The sequence below is a fragment of the Equus caballus genome, chromosome 10 (genome assembly GCF_041296265.1).
Source record: "Equus caballus isolate H_3958 breed thoroughbred chromosome 10, TB-T2T, whole genome shotgun sequence".
Classification (NCBI taxonomy): Eukaryota; Metazoa; Chordata; class Mammalia; order Perissodactyla; family Equidae; genus Equus; species Equus caballus.
In genome coordinates, this window is record NC_091693.1 from 87,717,474 (window position 1) to 87,735,185 (window position 17,712).

The 17,712-nt window shown below is 44.0% G+C and overlaps 1 long non-coding RNA gene across 1 annotated transcript; it reads left to right on the top strand.

The window, feature by feature from the left end:
• Positions 1–723: 723 nt before the first annotated feature.
• LOC138916061 (uncharacterized) lies at positions 724–3,014 on the top strand. Its single transcript, XR_011422699.1, has 3 exons — positions 724–879; positions 1,953–2,075; positions 2,593–3,014. It is a non-coding gene; the product is annotated as an uncharacterized lncRNA (long non-coding RNA).
• The last annotated feature ends 14,698 nt before the right edge of the window (positions 3,015–17,712 follow it).

Sequence of the window (17,712 nt, forward strand, 5' to 3'; positions counted from 1 at the left end):
ATTTTCACCCACTATAAATTTTTTCATAATAAAAGGTGGAGAGAGAAATTATGGATCCTGGGAGTGACAGAAGAAGTTTGCTCAGCTTTGCTTCTAGGGGCCTCAGTGGCTGGGCCTTAAAGATGCAGGAACTAGGACTACTTATTTTTAAGAAGACCATTTCTATAACACTTATTTGCAAGGAGAAGACCCCCTGCAGGTATCAACAGGGCCCCTGCAGCTTTTGTAGATTTTGCTTCGCCTTTTCTAATGTCCCTGAGTGGAGTCCTGAATCAAAAGCATATGTTACAGTGAGGATGCCTGAGCCCTGCCCCAGAGCTACGACCGAATCAGAAGGTTTGGGTCGGCCCCAGGAGTCTGACTTTTCAGCAGGTGATGATCATGCTCATGAGGAGCCTATGGTTTACGTAAGGCTTCTATTGCCCCAGAATAAACTGTCCTTCGGGCCCAGGGCTTTGCTTCCTGGTCATATTCGGGGCCATGGAACTCTCTCAAGGCGAGAAGCCAAGGCTAGAAGATGGACTGGTCACTCCGTGCACCTTCCCCTTGGGGGTCGGGGGGGTCCCGTCATTGCGGGGGGTGGCACTGCTATGGGTTCCCCTAACTCGGCCACACTGTCTCCCTCCCTTCCTGTTGCCTGTGAAGGCCCCGCCCACTACCCACTGTCTCAGGTCACAGTCTCCCCTGCCCTTCAATAAACTCCAGGTTTCCCAGATGTCAGACAGTTGAGCAGCTTCTGCTCAGCCCTGCAAAAGCCACCGAGGCAAGAACATACCAGGAGCCTGGCTAACTTCTAGGAACAAAGCAGGGAGAAAACCCAGAGGACAGAACACAAAGTAACGCTCCATAAATCATCCTGCCGCATGCCGAAAGCCACAGGTCTGTGCCGTAAGTTAGTTCTCAAAAACAACGCGCCCAATCGGAAGGCCAGCTGGCCGGCGGGTGGCTGGTGTGGAGGGTGGGGGTCAGGCCCTGCGTGAAGATCTAGTCATGCACCCACCCCCTCCCCACAGCCAAAACTGTCGGTTTTCAGTTTGCACCAGAAGAAAAAGCTACATTGGGGCTCTTAGGACCAGTCCTATTGGAGGCACAAGGGACCTAGAAAGCCTGGTCACACACTCACATCCCAAACATTGTTACTCATCATGCTTCTCCAGACCTGATCTTCAGTTCCAATTCTGGTAACTGGGCTTCTGGCTATTCCAGACCCCCGGGCTGCTGAGGGCCCCAGGTCTCATAAGGGTCCTGCATTTCTTATTTCTGATGCACAGTGCTCTGCTTCCTAACCCATGTAGCCCTCAGCCCCTGTGACATTCGGGTGCTGCCTCGACTGTACCTTGATTGTACATCGGGACTGGAGCCCTGCTCTGAAACAATTGCCCCTCCTGAATGACGGGGTTTCCCAAAGCAAACCGCCTGGTTTCTGAACTCCCCTGTGTCTGAACCCTTTACTGCTCAGTGAGCCAGCTGCTCGCTTAGACTCCTGCGTGTTGGCCCTTGCTTACTTCTAGTAACCACTCGGGTCCAGCGGTTCTGGAACTTCAGCCTGCCTCAGAATCCCCTGGAGGGCCTGTTAGAACACAGATTGCTGGGCTCTGATCCGAGTTTCTGGGTCTGCAGGCTGGGGGGTTGCCAGGGTATGCACATTTCCGACTTGTTCCCACGTGACGCTGGGCCCCACACTTTGAGAACCACTGCAGGCGTGCTATTGGATTATTACAAAAAACTTTCCTCTTCCAGAAGTTCAGACTGCACCCGTCCTCCAGAAAGCAGGCCTGGTTCACGGTCCAGGGTCTCTGATTTTTCCAGATTCTGCTTTAGTTTCTGAGATTATATCTAGCCCGATGAAAGCCTTTTTTATTTGTGGGCATTTGACTGAATTGATTCGTGCATTTCACTTCCAAATCACTTTATATGATTGTAGATATAGATGCAGAATCATGTTTTTGCAGGATATTTCCTTTTCTGAACAAGAAACAAGGCCTCCTAAAACGCGTCATAAAGCTGACCATGATTACAGAATCAGTGAACGTCATCAGCATCGGCTGAGCCTCATATGTAGCCAGGCGCTTCATGTGAGTATCATTCAGGTCCTGGTGGGAAAGAGACCCCCCCCAGACTCTCTGGGTGACCTGGGTGGAGTCCCACAGAGGGCATACCCACAAAGTGCGGGCAGAGCTGCAGGAAACCACGGAGGATGGTGCAGGACCCTGGGGCTGGGAAGAGTGGGCCTCCAGTGCTGGAAGTCACGGAGGGTAGCTGTTTGGAGAAGCTGCCCAACAGGAGCTGTAGATGCCTGTGTGAGAAGTGGTCAGCCCACAACACCCTGGCGGGGAGGGAACGGGGGAGCAAATACCTGGATCTCCCACTCCTCTCTCCCCTGGCCTTCCACGGGTGCCTCCACGGGCACAACCCATAGGAAGTCAGGTGGCAACACAGCCTATTGACTTGGTGCATAGGGGGCAACCTCCCAGGACACTCGGGTAGAAACGGGTAACGCACAGATCTGGAGGGGCCCGCACAAGTTGTCTAGGGCAACCCATACCTTCACAGCAGCCTTCTTAGGAAAATGCTAATCTCCTCATCTTACAGGCTCCGAGGGGTTACATCGCCTCTACTGCATCAACATGGCTAACAGACTTCAGAGCTGAGGTTCAAAACTGTGGTGGGTTTGCCTCCATCATATGAAGGAGACAGAAGAGAAGAAGAGATACGCTCCCCCCTACCCCGGAGAGCCAGGAAGTCTCCCGCGTCTCCTGCCTCTGTTCTTCCTGGGAGTCTTCAGCAGCTTGGAGGGCAGCTTCACATCCTATGCTTCTGATCTGTGGGGCAGAAAGGTCGGGGCGTGGGGAAGGGAGGCTTGTTGGGAGAAAATCCACTTTCTACGTGTGGCACGTGCTCTAACCCCAAGCGTTCACCAGCACAGACCTGAAGGAAGGACATACACATTTCTCTGGGTCTATAAGGAACAGCAAACAGACCAGGCATGGATTAAAACTTGCTGCCTTCTTTTAGTAGATGTCGCTCCTCTCATTGCCCGTCAATCATTGTGTGACTTTGTCTCAACATCATCATCAGTCAATTGTTTACCTACCAAATGCTCTTATAGGCAGGCCTCACATTTTTCAGTGTAAATAATAATACCTGTGAAACTTACATCATCAATTTTATCTCAAAATAATTTAGTTAAAGCTTGGTAATTATTTTAACTTAGATGAAAGGGGCTATACATCTTTTATTTTCCTCTTCTGAGATAGACACAGAAATGGAGAGATGTAGAGTTGAAGGACGGAGATCTTGCAAGATGACTTTCCTTTACAACATTGAACACAACTGCTAAACATGATGTGAGCATCTTAAAAAGAGCCAAAGTAATTGTTGTAGAGGTTCAAAAATATATTGTTCAGTGATGTGCCTTCAGTCTGCCTGTGACCTTTGTGCTGTGGCCTAAGGTCAGCAAGTAGAGAAGGGCTGAGAAAAAAGGTCTAATGAAGCTCTCTTGTTGGAAGGAAGAGGAAGGGTTTAAAACAGATTTAAATATCTTCAGAGGCAGGGCAGAGAAAGAATGTGTGTAAAAAGGGGTGGGGCAGGAGGGAAAGAGGGCAGGACCACAAAGGGCAGGAGCTCAAGGGTGGAGGGAAGGCCCCACCATCTGTGGGGCAGCTTCTGTTGACTACAGTTGATTCATTGCTCTGTAGGAGTGTGGCCCCAAACTTCCTGATCTTTCTAGTTTCTCTTAAAAAGACAGGATCTGAAATTTAATTTTTCAGTGTTGACCATTAAAAGATAGTGGACTAAATAAAACACATTTAAAATAAAAATAACATAAAATTAAAGACACTAATATGAGCAATCTAATATTACCTGTCCTTATGAGTCCAGGTCAGAGAATCTAAGAATGGAAACCCATTATTCTAAAAATAGACTCATTGAATGGACTGTCTCTAGTCTTAAAATGTAAAACTTTTCTTCCAGGATGAAGTTGATTGGGGCACAGGACTAAATATCAAGAGCACCAGTCTTCCAAGCTCACTTTACTCAGAGGCGTTTGCTCTGATCCAGTCTTTGTGCTTTCCCTGCTTTTATTTATCGAAAAGCACAGACACCACTTACACAGGTGCTTTTAATGTATTTTTAAAATTCTGACTGAAAAGCAAAAGCCCCTTGCCTTCCATTTGCTTAAGTTTGTCAGGCAAAACTAGGTCTCTTTTTCATCACCACTTGGCACAAACCATTTTATTAACAATTCATCACAACAATGCTCGGAGCGGAGATAAAGAGACGTCCACAGGATCGTCATGCGTTCAGGGGCTCTGCGGCGTCTTTAGATTCCCTATATCTGCTGCCACATGCTCTCGCCCTTCTTCCCAGGGTTTGTGTTTTATATTATGCTGCCTCTGCAACCTTTAGCTTCAAGCTGCAAGCTCCCGGGTAGCGGATAGGGAAAGCAGATGGATACAGCTCGCCATGGCCCCATTTTCACCCCCATCCCCGCTTTCACAGGGCCTTGCACTGTGCTGTCAAGTGAAGTCCCGGGGCCACGGTGAATCAGGAACCTCAATGCTGGTCTCGGCTCAGCCACTAACCAGGCTGGAAAAGGAGTCATTCTGGGGCGGAAGCTCTCATATATTTATTCTTTTATTTATTTTTATTTTTACTTTTTCTAAAGACTGGCCCTGAGCTAACGTTTGTTGCCAATCTTCTTTTTTTTCTTTTTTCTTCTTCTTCCCAAAGTCCCCCAGTACATAGTTGTATATTCTAGTTGAATGCCTCTGGTTGTGCTATATGGGATGTCACCTCAGCATGGCCTGATGGGCAGTGCCATGTCGGCGACCAGGATCTGAACTGGCAAAACCCTGGGCTGCTGAAGTGGAGTGTGTGAACTCAACCACTCGGCCATGGGGCAGGCCCCTCTCACTTATTAAATGTGGGCCTCTGACCCAAGTTTAGATTCTCCTTTAAGTGTGATGTCGTCAAAGCCAGTCGTTCTTTACTCAAAGGCTAGACCATGGGAAGCTCAGGACTTCTTGTCAGTATAACTCTCTCTTTTCTACCATGTCTGAATGGGAACACTGTCTTCCTTTGTCCTCTGCGGAAAGGACCCAGCCTCAGCTTCTTTCTTAACCTCTGTGCGCAAAGCCTCTCTTTTGTGCAAGTGTTCTGTCCTTTTGAGGCATTGACGTTTCTAGAGATACCATGAATTAAGCACTCACATGTATTCTTGAATGCAACTTGACAAGCTAGGAATTACTGTTTTCATTTTGAAAACGTGGACATAGAGGCTGAGATAGATTAAGAGCGCAGAGTGGGTAAGGGATGGAGCTGAGGTTTGAACCCTTCTAAGAATATTATCTGCCACTATCAGGTAAGATAAAAGGGACTTTAAAATCTCACTCACTTCTCTCTCCTCCTCTGTCTCTGTCTCTTGGATTCTGAACACACACAAAGTTCCACATCAGTGGATCTTTGGGCACACAGAGGACTGCAGCAAAATTAGCTCCTCGCTGAGGCCCGTGAATCTTATGGCCACGTGGACCTTGAAGAATGAGAAAGAGAAGGACCCAGAGGGGCGGAGGGAGAGTTGGAATTCCAGGTGGTGTGGAGTCTGCTTTAGAGAGAGGAGGAAAGAGAAACATCCAAAAGTAGAAAGCAAGAAATGAAGGAAATGCTTATTGCCAATGGAAGGTCAACTTTCCCCTGGGTATTAATCAGATGCAAGTAATTATCAGTGTAAATAGTTTGAAGTATATGTTTCTTTTTCACTCTTTAGTTCTTGTTTGGGTGTCAGTTTTATGGCACTTGTTCTTTCATATTCTTCGGGGGTAAAAAAAAAAAAGAGGGAGAATTACCACACGGAACGGAACTGAGGTTACAGTGGTGGGAGTGTGGACATCAGCCTGACATATATGGAGGAGATAACTTGAGCAAGGGTGCTTTTCTGGAATGGGCTCCCCTGCTGCTGCCTCCTTCATATGAGGCCACTCGGGAGCACCAGTAGGATCAGCTGAAGAAGCAATCTAATGAATCAATAAGAAAGCTGAGAGCAGAAGGTCAAAGTCCTTTGCAACTGAGACCTTGTCAAAGAGTTAGTCTTTTTCACAATAGCTGCCATCTGTAGAGTGTAATTAAGAGTGAGTCAGACGCAAACCTTGGCTCCCTGTTTCCCCACTGCCCTTGACAACTCACCTCTGCCTCAGTCGTCTCTTGTGTAAAATGGGGATAAGGGCACCACCTGTATCCCAGTGTGTAGTTATGGGTTTAACTGGAGTAATGTGTTTACAGCGCTTAGGACAGCCTCTGGCAAATGGTTAGTGCTAAGTTGTATACAAATATATGTTTATATACATTGTATTGATGCACATACAAGGGTGCATGTATAAATTGATTCTGTGGTCAAATATCAATTTGGAACCATCTATGGAATGTTACACAAGGACACTGGATTTCTTTAAAATGCATGTGAAAAATGCTCCAGAGCAAGGCACCCAGGGACACTTCTGCTAACACATCTGTGGTTCGATAGCATTTGGTTGTTTCTTTTTGCCTTTCACTGATAGGTTGTTGTGACGTGACACAGTGGAAGCACCTCAAGATGGAGCTCCCCATGGCCTGGGGCCTTCATGCACTCTGGCTGGAGGGACTGCCTTGGGCCTGCACCTCCAAAGAGGAAGCTAGGGAGTACAGAGCGCTGAGTCCATTGGCCTCGCCCATTCACTCCTTCTGCAAGAGCCCTACTTGCCTTGACCGCCCTGCTGTGTAGTCCTGAGTCAGACCAGATGGAAATCCTTAACTGGGACTAATCGTATATGGCGTGTTGTTCTGACCTAGACAACACATTGTTCATGATTTGGATATGCGTTACCAAGGACTCCCAGGGAGAGACTGTGAATCAGTTACCACACAGCAAAGGGCTCACAAACATGGTCATTTCTGTGTTTATGATTCGGTGACAAAGGGAGGAGGAAGGAGTCAAGTTCCTTAGCCAGGCAAGCACCCTGAGGTCTCAATGTCCCGGCTGCCACTGCAGGTGGGAGATGTCTTCCTGTGCCCTCAGATGTCCATCAACCTTTACTGGTTTTGCTGAGACAGGTCCCACCTCTGCTACACCCCAGAACTTGCCATTTGTCCTCTTTCTAGCTCAGTCGACCAATGCATAGCTAATGGATGTTAATATTTACTTACTGCTGAGCGGTATTGTGAGAGTTCCAACATGTAGAATGACACACTTGAAAAGCGTGCAGAAAATATTGTTGTGTTTGAGAACTTGAACAAGATTCGAGCAGAAGGGGTAGGAGCAGTCTGGACAAATAGAACAGATTAGATGCACCTGTTACCTGAGCCAGTCATTCAGTTAAAAGGGACTTGTTTTTAAAGGCTGGAAACCAAATAAAATTGGTTTATGGGTGGGTTGACCCATAGAGGCATAGAGGGAAGTGGTTGAATGCCCTGGCTTTGGGCTCAGACAGATCTGAGTTCCACTTCTGGTTCTGCTTACTCCCTAACTTTGTGTCCTGGTCAAATCAGCTAACCCTCTGAGCTTCAATTTCCTCATCCAGAAAGGGAGATGGTTATACCTACCTAGGAGGGTGGTAAAGGCTAAATTCAATAACCTGCGTAAAGAACTTAGCATAACGCCAGGCACAGAGGCTTAATCAAGACACGGCAGATGAACAGCTCTCAGAATGGATGACTGTGCCGTGCTCATTTCACCCTTTGAAGATGGCAGATGGAAACGAAGCTAAATAACATAGATTTCAGGGCAAAGTTTCTCACTGACCTTTTGATTTCTTCAGATAAAAGACAATGTTGCTTTGTTTGTTCTTCTCAGTACTTCAGAGCTTATGTTGTTGGTGCTTTTTAAGTCTTTTTTAGACTAGAATCCAGAGGTTCATGACCCCATACCCCGCAGAATGGCCTCATTTAATGAGCAAGTTGTTTTCCAGAAGTTTGCTTGCCTGTAGGCTGTTTGAAATTAAAAATATATTTTTCAATAGAAACAATGTTGTAAAGGGTGAGGACATCCCCAGGCCAGGCCAAGGCTCATTGAAGACAACATAGTTGAGTTGATATAGAGGTGATGAGTTGCCGCACTCCCACCTTCTGTGGATGCCAGTCTCCCAGCTCAGAAGCATTCTCTGTTTGTCACATGCTCAGAGATTGACGGCTCTCCTTCAGTCTCCAGATGACCCAGACTCTGCCTGGCATAGGAATCCGGATTCTGCCTCACGTCCCACCACTCTCTCCTCCAAGACCACCTTGCTTCCTTCCTCCAACCATCCTCAGGCCTGGATTTTTCATCCTCAGCATGGAAAACTTGGAGAAGTGTTAAAATGGAAGAATTCAATTCTCAGGAAGAGAAAACACTCTTTTTTCTTCTTCTTGCATCAGGGTCTGCTCTCCACAGTGAGAGTTGCATAGACATCACAATGCTATCTTCATTGATCTTTCCTAGAGTCAGCAAATAAAAGGATCTGAGGGTGACTAGGGGAGTCAGCCTTCACAAGGCCCAGCTCATCTCTCATAAGAAAGTGGATGTGTAATGGGGATAACATCCATTCTCTCTTCTACATTTATTTCTTCATGCATCTCTTCTGATTCTGACACTAAATCGTAAAAGTCTTGAAAAACAGGGATTTTTGTATCTCCCAGTGCGCCTAGAATGGCACTTGGCCAATGGGGTGGGAGAGTTGTTCAATAGGTATAATTTTAATGATGGTGCTTCAGATCCTTGTATGTACTTTCAAGTTATCTTGTTCTAAATAAATTGAAGGGTCCAGGAAAGAAGAAAAATAATAGTATAACACAGACACATATTTTTCCTATCTAATAAAAATCTAAAAGATATCTAATTGCTCAAACCAGAGAAAAATCAAAGCAGTTGGTTTGCTGAACTGATGTGATAATGTGGTTTTGCTCTTCATTAAAAAAAAAAACAAACGGAATTGTTAGAATAGTGTTTATCTAGTATCGTGGTGATTTCAAAACATCCAAGGCCACCTTTAACGTAGAACGGCTAGTAGATTTGCCCTCTAACTTCAGTAGAACCAGGCGGATACTTCGCACCAGGGCAATGCAGTTCCTCTCTCTTTCCACCTCTACCTCTCACCTCCTCCTTCCACTGCATTATTGGTCAAAGAAAAGTCAGATAAAGATCTGGGATTTTGAGGTCATTTTCCAATTATGCTTAAAATTCAATACAGACAAATCCTGGGGTAATACAACCTTCCAGTGCTGTAAAAACAAAACAGAAGAACCAATAACTATTACCAAACACTTCATCATGACCTAAATTTCTTACTGGATAGAAAACCCCTCAGTTGCAGCAGCAAAAGTTCTCAGCAACTGAGGCCTCACAGTCCGTTGCAAAATGAAAGAAACACAGTGTTTGTTTTCATGAAAAAAAAACCGAACCAGCAACAACAGCAACAACCCATATTAGTCACCTCTCTGTCTCTCTGACTAGATGGACAAAATATTCCATGGTCTATAAATTAAGTTATGATGGCCATGATGAGTGGGTGAGTGACCTGTGATGTGAGTCACTGATGAAGTGGTTATCCAATTGTCTACACCAGCCCAGGGGACTCAGCTGGAAATGTGGTTGGTATTTTTCCGGTAGAGCTGCCACCTTTAATGTTGGGAGGATCCAGGAAGAGGGAACTGAGAAAAAGTGGTTAGACAGGTTATGGCCACGTCTGGGGAAGACGGGGAAGGGGCCGTGCTGGTGGGTGGGGTGGGGAAGGGAGGGGCTGGGTTGCATTCTCTTGTTCCTGCATTTACAAAGCCTCTTCTCTTCTGTTGATAAAACACAAATAAAAAGTGGAAGTGTAGGCAAAGTGTGTGAGAAGAAGCTATGAAGGATGGATGTATGAGGTTTATCAACTCCGAAGGGAAGGAGAGGACGCACAGAATAAAACTTTACAGGAAGGAAGGACTGCTGTCATGGAACTGCAAAGTAGAATTAGGAAAAAGGACAACCAGCTGTTTATGTGTTTGAGGAATCTGCCAAATGAAAGTTTGAGGAATTTTCCTACTACGGTTAACATATCAAGAATATTTCCTAATATAGTTTCATATGAGAAGGAATTCCTAAGAGGCAAAAGGTCTTAGATACTGATGGGTTTGAGGAAAGTTGATCTGTGATGAATGGTTTGTGAGATATTGTTTACTAAATATGAATACAGACAGTTCCCAACTGGCAAAATGGTGGTGCTCTAAAAAGCTCTTCTTAAACGGACTATTTAGCATAGAACTTAGAAACTGCTTCTTTATTTTCTCACATTCATCCTTTCATTCAATAAGGTTATTTAAGGCCTGATATGTGTAAGACACAATTCTGAGCTTTTCAGGTTCCAAGATCTATCCAGGGCAGGACATCAGTTAACTCAAAGTCTATAAGGAAGATACGTATAAAAATAATTCTAATATTTGGTAAAAATCACAAAGCGTCAAAAAAGATACACAAAGAGATAAAAGACTGAAGAAGTTCAGAGAGTGAGGGCTACAAGGTACGGAATCAGCATTGCCTGAGGTGGTGAGCACTGGGGTTTGCGTATGGACTTGGGCGAAACAGCCCATCTGGATTAGAATCCTAGGCCCATGGCTTCCTCATGATGTAACTACTCTGGGCATCAGTTTCCTCATCTACGAAATGGAAGTCTTAGAAATACCGGCACTTCATGGAGTTATTATAAGGACTAGACGGGATGCATGTGAAACTCTTGGCCCAGGTCATGGATTATAGGAGACACTCAAGAATGTTAGTTATCAGTAGTCCCAAAGAGCTCTTGCTAGTTCACACTTATGGCTGGAGAATTTTTATTATGCGGTGGAATCTGAAGAATTTAAGTTATGGCACAATGGGACCTACTACTAGTTTAAGGTGAAAATGGCAGTTTTGAGTATTAGAATATCTGCAAGCTGGAGCTGTAGAAGGAAAATTAGGGGCTCTTCCTCCACACCCCTGCTGCTACTCTGCCTGTGGCAGCAGAGACACTTCCAGCTTGAACTCATCATTCGTGCTTGCTTTCCTGGCCTGGACAGGGACTCGGAAGCCTGCAGCTTTGGGAGAAGGAAGGTGATCTGGTGGAGAAGAGGGAGCTGGAGCCTCCTCTTGGTGTTCCCCCGAAGGTGAGTTATTGGTCCTATTACATTCCAAGGATCCATCTGCTTCCCTTTCCACCATCAGCTGTTCTTATAACTAGAGTCATTTCTATTGTGGTCCTCTGGGGAACGGAGGAAAGTCCCCCTTTTCTATGTCTGAATTTAGGCCTTATGAGGTCCTCAGAGTTATTATAACTCTTACCAATGAAGGGAAACTGACTAGGGCAGAAAGATCTTAGGTCTCTTTTCCGACCACCTTCATCTCTCTACGCTGCACCCTCGTTTTTCCACTTTAGGTGGAGAGAAAGGTAGAGGAAGCTGAGGTGGATGTTTTAGTACTTGAAATCCTGAGGTGTCTGTTTTTCAGAGATTCAGTTTAAGCCATGATGTTCCTGGGCATTCGATTGTAGAAACTGGAGAGGGCATCTGGACTGAGGCACAGTACCAGGCCTGAGACATGGAGAGGCAGTGTGAGAGGATGGGCCCTGGCTGGAGATGCTGCAAATAAAAGTAGTCCCCATTCAGGGAGGAAAGATGGGGAGTTCAGGCTGGGTGGAAGCGAGACCCCAATCCACCAGGCCCTCCTACTGCTCTGTTATATGTAAAGTGTTTAGTACTGGATACATGCAGAGTGCGTTTGTTCTTCCTGTCCTTGAAGATTTGGGGTGAGGATGGAGTGGTTGGGAGCGCCCGAGGCCAGAGCTAGAGAGAAGGAGAGATAAATCTGCACAGAGATATTGAGAGGGAAGGAGAAATCAGGAACCGAGGGTACCAGGCTGGGCTGCCCCTTTCAGTTGTTGCTCCTGTCTGGGGTGGCTGGGAGCTGGGACCTTCTGTGGGGCACTCAACTGTGGGTGTCTGGAGGTGGTGGATGGTGAGCAGGGGAGAGAAGAGGAGGGAGCAGAGGCCCTTAGTCATAGTAGGCCTACAGCAAATCTTATTCTTGTGATGCTCCTTTTAGAAGGTGCTCAAAGGTATCTGGGCTTGAACGAAGGGACAGAAGTGGCAGGGATCACCCTCAGACCATCTCCCAGGGAGAAGCCACTTCCCCACCACTGATCCTTTGCTCAGTAGTTTATTATTTGTGGATATAGACTGGCTTCTTTCAAAAGGTATATATTTGGCTACTCGACTCAAGAATCAACTCCCCATGTTTCTCAGTGGAAAAATTTTATAAATCCATTCAAGAATTTATTGAACATCAACCACATGTAAGGCTAGGTACTACACGAATCCTGGGCTCAGAGATGAAATCAGATAGAGTCCTTGCCTTCAGGGAGCTCTCACAGTCGGGAGGGGCAACACAAACACAGACTCTTATAATGCATCACCGTAACTTCTGTATCAGTGAGATTTGCAAGGGTTACAGGAAAAAAGCATGGCTGAGCTTGCTTCAAAGAAGAGGCAACATTTGAGCTGATATCCACATTTCAAGTGAAGGACGTTTCAACATCAATTTTCCCAATGGAATACATTTTTCATCTTAAAACATTTCCCCTCCTTGGCTTCCTACAGACTAGAACTTGGGTCTTTCCTCTTGTCTCACTGTGGCTGCTCCTTTTTAATCATTGCTGGCCCCTCTCCTCTTCTTGACCTCTAGAGTTGAAGTGCCCCACCCATGCACTGAGGAATCCCAACCTTTACTCCTCCATTTTTGACATCTCCCCTCAACCGCCACATCCCATCCTACCTACCTAGAAGACATCTCCACTTGGATGTCTCTGACACCTCAAATCTAATGCACCCAAAAGAGAACTCTATCCTACCTCTCACCCATGATCTCTCCTCTACCAGTCTCTTCCATCTCAGCAAATGGTTCCATCGCTCACTTGTTCAGGGTAAAGCACCCTGAAGTAATCCTTGATTCCTTGTTTCCACTAATACCACACTTCCAATCCATCAGCAAGCTCTGTTGTCTGGGCCTTCTAAATATATCCTGACTCTAATGATGTCCATTGATACCACCCTTGTCCAAACCACTGTCATCTCTCACTTACAGCAGTGCACTCACCTCCTAACAGACCGCCCAGCTTCTCTTCTTACCCTTCTGCGGTTAACTTCCCACACAGCAGACAGAATGATATCTTACATTTTAAATTGGAACTTACTATTGCCTCAAAAGACACTTTAGAATGTAACCCACTTAGAACAAATCCTTACCATGGCCTATAAGGTCCTATGTGAGCCAAACCCAGCCGCCAACTTGGACTGAATTCCTGTCACGCTAGTTTGCTCCAGCCACGCTCCTTGCTGTTCTTCCAACTCTTGAATGACATTTGTGGTCCACATTCTTTGCACTTGCCAATCTTTTCATGAATTTCTCTCTCACTTCATTAGGGCTCTTCCAGAGGCCTTTTCCAACCTACTGTTATCTAAAAGGACCCCTTCCCAACCTGGTTTTTCTGTAACGTCTTTCTTTCCTGTATTTTTATTCACAGCATTTATCTCTATCTGAAATTTTTTTACTACTATATAATTATTTGTTTGCTTAATTAGTACATAAATAGTGTTCCCTAGAACATCCTATTGTTCTTCCCTAGAATTTATGCTTCAGGAGGATAAAGCGACTTTGTCATATTAAAAGTTATATCTCTAGTGCCTAGCATATGCCATACCTTGTGTATGTTAGGTGCTTAATGAATATTTGTTGAATGCATGAATGGATCCCAGGGGAAGTGCCAGAGCATGTATAAGCGCACAGAGGTAAGGAATCAGTGCGTGGAGACCTGCAGTGTGCAGAGTTTTGTCTTATCAGAAATTAAAGTTTGGGGTAAGATGGGGAACAGGCAAGGATGAGGTTGAACAGGAGTTAAGGGTTGCGTGGAGAAGGGTCTTATTTCAAGGAGTCCCTTGTTTCACTTTATATTCAAAAGAGATTTTATAATTCAGTCTACATAGAAACTGATTTATTTTTATCCCAGATAAATATACCCACCTACTGTTGATATCTAGTCACTATGAGATGAAAAAATATCACCTATATTTTTTCTGATGTCTCTATTAATAACTAGTTAAAAGTGAAACTGTCAGTTTTTTTGAAGAATGAAAATAAGTTATTTTAATAAATTAAAGGGTATTCATGGGTTGAAATAATTAATATTGTTAAAATGTCCGTACTACCCAAAGCAATATATGGATTCAATGCAATCTTTATCAAAATTCCAAAGATATTTTTCATAGAAATAAAACAAACACTAAAATTTGTATTGAGCCACAAAAGACCTTGAATAGCCAAAGCAATCTTTTTTTTTTTAAAGATTGGCACCTGAGCTAACAGCTGTTGCCAATCTTTTTTTTTTCCTGCTTTTTTCTCCCCAAATTCCCCCAGCACATAGCTGTGTATTTTTAGTTGTGGGTCCTCCCAGTTGCGGCATGCAGGACGCTGCCTCAACATGGCCTGATGAGCAGTGCCATGTCTATGCCCAGGATCCGAACTGGTGAAACCCTGGGCTGTCGAAGTGGAGTGCACAAACTTAACCACTCAGCCACGGGGCCAGCCCCGTGCCAAAGCAATCTTAAGAAAGAAGAATAAAGCTGGAGGCATAGTGCAGCCTGATATCAAACTATCTTACAAAGCTATAACAATTAAAGCATAATGGTTTGGGCATAAAAACAGACACAATAGATCAATGGAACACAATAGAGAGCCCAGAAACAAACCAACGTATGTGGTCAGTTAATTTATGGCAAAGGAGCCAAGAATATACAATGGGGAAAGGATAGTCTCTTCAGTAAATGGTGCTGGGAAAACTGGACAGCCACATGCAAAAGAATGAAACTAGACCCCTATCTTACACTATACACAAAAATTAACTCAAAATGGATTAAAGACTTGAATATAAGACCTCAAACTACAAAACTCCTGGAAGAAAGCATAGGCAGTAATCTCCTTGACATTGATCTTGGTGATGAGTTTTTAAATCTGACACCAAAAGCAAAAGCAACAAAAGCAAAAATAAACAAGTGGGACCACATCAAACTAAAAGGCTTCTGCACAACAACAAAATGAAAATGAGACCTAGTGAATGAGAGAAAATATTTACAATCATATATCTGATAAGAGGCTAATATCCAAAATATACAAAGAACTCAATAGCAAAAAAACAATCTGATTAAAAAATGAATGGAAGGTCTGAATAGACCTTTTTCCAAAGAAGACATACAAATGGCCAACAGTTACATGAAGGTGCTCAACATTACTAATCATCAGAGAAATTCAGATCAAAACCACAATGAACAACCAGAAGGACCTACAACAAGAATACACAATTGTGTACTGGGGGGCTTCGGGGAGAAGAAGAAGAAAAAAGGAAGATTGGCAACAGATGATAGCTCAGGTGCCAATCTTTAAAAAAGAAAAAAATTTTTAAAAACTCATGATGAGATATCACATCACACCTGTTAGAATTGCTATTATCAAAACGTTAAGAAATACCAAGTGGTAGCAAGGACACAGAGGGAAGGGAACCCTTGTGGACTGTTGGTGAGAATGTAAACTGGTGCAGCCAGTAGGGAAAACAGCATGGAGCTTCCTCAAAAAATTAAAAATAGAATTACCATATGCTCCAGGAGTTCTGCTTCTGGGTATTTATCTGAAGAAAACAAAGACACTAATTCAAAAAGATGTATTCACCCCCATGTTCATTGCAGCCTTATTTAAAGTAAACAAGATATGGAAACAACCTAAGAGTCCATTGATGGATGAATGGGTAAGGAAATTGTGGTATATATACAGTGGAATATTGTTCAGCCATAAAAAAGAGCAAAACTTGCCATTTGTGACAAACATGGATGGACCTCAAGGGCATTGTGATAAGTGAAATAAGTCAAACAGAGAAAGAGATCTCTGTATGATCTCTTTTATACGTGGAGTCTTAAAACAAAACAAAAACCAAGCTCATAGATACAGAGAACAGATTGGTGATTGCAAGAGGTGGGCTGTGGGGAGAGGGAGAAATGAGTGAACTGATTTTTTTTTTTTAGTTTAAATAAATAGAATAAAAATTAAAAAAAATAAAAAGTGTTATTTTCTTTCTTTTCAGTTTTTTATTTAGTTAATTAAAACCAGTCGATGTGCATATACAAAAATGTAAATGTCCGGGATTACTCAGTATTCACCATTGTTGTCCTTACTGTAGGTGACATATATGTTGCCGCTTCTCCACAGGTATTAATTTTAGGCATCTGAATTGCAATACATATGTTTCCCCTTCCCCAGTGTGAAATGAACCTGATATTCCTCCACATAGGAACAAACAGTGTTCGCATTTGAAGTAAAGCAAGTTCTGCTTTTATCAAAGAACTAAACAAAGACAACGTTTTTTCTGGTTGGACTGCCTGGCTCCTGAATTCTGGATCAAAGCATATAGCATTAACAGTTAGGATTTTCTTCCATGGAATGAGAGTTTTCACACATCTGAAGAATCCTCTGGATGGTTCATTCAGCATCGCCTTACCCATAAAATACAACATAGCTTTGTAAGGTTCCTTATCAGTGCTTACAATGCACTAATCTTTGCAAAATTTTTTCCCTAAAATTACTTGCATACCTATCAGAGCTTATCGAGTCTTCCTTTTACATTTTTAGGACTCCCAGCAGCAGTAGTACTAGAAAAAGAAATGGCCAAATTATCCTTCAAATATTGGTTAGACACAGGCTCCCATAACCAAAATTGATCATTAAAACAATTACATTCAGCTAGTTGTTTTGTTGATACCATATTGTTTGAAAGTTATTTTCTTCTGAAGGCCTGGGTACTTGATGAAATTCATTCATTAATAAATATTTATTGAGTGATTACCATGGGTTTTTCCTGGCTCTGGGGATCCAGCAGCAAACAAAACACCATGGTCCCTGGCCCAAAGGAGTGGATGATCTAATGCAGAAAACAGAAAACAACCAGTATATCCTAATCTCAGAATAGTCGTAATAATCTCAGATGATGCTATGAAAAGACATAAAGGCTGCGAAGACATGAGAACAGGGAAGGGTGATACGACAAGAGGGGTCCAGCAGGTGAGCCCACCTTTAGAGTTGAATGGCCATGATTCTTCAAGACCGCATCATGACCACATTGACGTCATCTCGCCCAGGCTTGCTCTGCCTCGGTGGTTGTTCAATGAACCTCGTAACTCTTCTACTCTTGCAGCTCTCTTTCCTCTTTCGTTATTTACTGTTCCTACCTTTTTCCAGCCATCTCTGAGACCACATAAATAATGGGCAAAGGAAGAAAGCTCAGAAACATTTCAGTGAAGCTAATCTGTTTGTTCAATCGGTTTGTTTCTTGGTTTAACCCCCTGAGGCAAATGTCATTTGATGGAAAGAGTAAAGAACACGATTTCAGAAAACTTGGCTTTGAATGTCTTCTTTTCTCCTTATTAGCTTTTGCTTAACCCGAGTCATTGTTTTCTTGTCTCCAAATATGGGAAAGCGATCTCTGTGAGATGACGCTGTTGGGAGACATTGCTGAGAAGTAACTCGTGGACCATCCAGCAAAGAGGAGGGCCCCTGCTGAGCAGTCGCCTGATGTCAGAAAGCTGAGGTCTGCTATTGCTGTTCCAATAACTGCCAAAATCACGAGGCCCAGCCTGTTCTCTAAGAGAGCCTGG